The sequence below is a fragment of the Schistocerca cancellata genome, unplaced genomic scaffold, assembly GCF_023864275.1.
Source record: "Schistocerca cancellata isolate TAMUIC-IGC-003103 unplaced genomic scaffold, iqSchCanc2.1 HiC_scaffold_120, whole genome shotgun sequence".
In the NCBI taxonomy this organism is placed as follows: Eukaryota; Metazoa; Arthropoda; class Insecta; order Orthoptera; family Acrididae; genus Schistocerca; species Schistocerca cancellata.
In genome coordinates, this window is record NW_026046170.1 from 22,501 (window position 1) to 23,989 (window position 1,489).

Sequence of the window (1,489 nt, forward strand, 5' to 3'; positions counted from 1 at the left end):
TACTTCCCCCGGAACCCAAAAGCTTTGGTTTCCCGGAGGCTGCCCGCCGAGTCATCGGAGGAACTGCGGCGGATCGCTGGCTGGCATCGTTTATGGTTAGAACTAGGGCGGTATCTGATCGCCTTCGAACCTCTAACTTTCGTTCTTGATTAATGAAAACATACTTGGCAAATGCTTTCGCTTCTGTTCGTCTTGCGACGATCCAAGAATTTCACCTCTAACGTCGCAATACGAATGCCCCCGCCTGTCCCTATTAATCATTACCTCGGGTTCCGAAAACCAACAAAATAGAACCGAGGTCCTATTCCATTATTCCATGCACACAGTATTCAGGCGGGCTTGCCTGCTTTAAGCACTCTAATTTGTTCAAAGTAAACGTGCCGGCCCACCCAGACACTCAATAAAGAGCACCTTGGTAGGATTTCAACGGGGTCCGCCTCGGGACGCACGAACACGCACGAGGCGGTCGCACGCCTTCGGCTCGCCCCACCGGCAGGACGTCCCACGATACATGCCAGTTAAACACCGACGGGCGGTGAACCAACAGCGTGGGACACAAATCCAACTACGAGCTTTTTAACCGCAACAACTTTAATATACGCTATTGGAGCTGGAATTACCGCGGCTGCTGGCACCAGACTTGCCCTCCAATAGATACTCGTTAAAGGATTTAAAGTGTACTCATTCCGATTACGGGGCCTCGGATGAGTCCCGTATCGTTATTTTTCGTCACTACCTCCCCGTGCCGGGAGTGGGTAATTTGCGCGCCTGCTGCCTTCCTTGGATGTGGTAGCCGTTTCTCAGGCTCCCTCTCCGGAATCGAACCCTGATTCCCCGTTACCCGTTACAACCATGGTAGGCGCAGAACCTACCATCGACAGTTGATAAGGCAGACATTTGAAAGATGCGTCGCCGGTACGAGGACCGTGCGATCAGCCCAAAGTTATTCAGAGTCACCAAGGCAAACGGACCGGACGAGCCGACCGATTGGTTTTGATCTAATAAAAGCGTCCCTTCCATCTCTGGTCGGGACTCTGTTTGCATGTATTAGCTCTAGAATTACCACAGTTATCCAAGTAACGTGGGTACGATCTAAGGAACCATAACTGATTTAATGAGCCATTCGCGGTTTCACCTTAATGCGGCTTGTACTGAGACATGCATGGCTTAATCTTTGAGACAAGCATATGACTACTGGCAGGATCAACCAGGGAGCTGCGTCAACTAGAGCTGAGCAGCCGGCCGCCCGGGAGTGTGTCCCGGGGGCCCGCAGCGAACACGCAAGCGTCCGCTCAATTATTCTGCAAACAGGAGGAGGCTGGGCTCCCCTGCACAATACACCTCGAAACCCTCTCAGGTCCCGGCGGCGCGCAGCGCCGTCCTAAGTACTTGGTCGGGTTCGAGAGAGGCGCAATCGCCCGGAGTTAGGCGAGTAGACGCTTTAGGTGCGACCACCCGTGCTCCCAACTGAGCTTGCCGCTGCCGACAG

General features: G+C 53.5%; 1 non-coding gene across 1 annotated transcript in view; it reads right to left on the minus strand.

Moving 5' to 3' along the window:
• LOC126112046 (small subunit ribosomal RNA) overlaps positions 1–1,214 on the minus strand; it is a 1,909-nt gene extending 695 nt beyond the window's left edge. Inside the window, exon 1 of the ribosomal RNA XR_007524266.1 lies at positions 1–1,214. This exon is cut by the window's left edge and continues 695 nt beyond it. This is a non-coding gene — a ribosomal RNA (small subunit ribosomal RNA).
• Between the last annotated feature and the right edge of the window lie 275 nt (positions 1,215–1,489).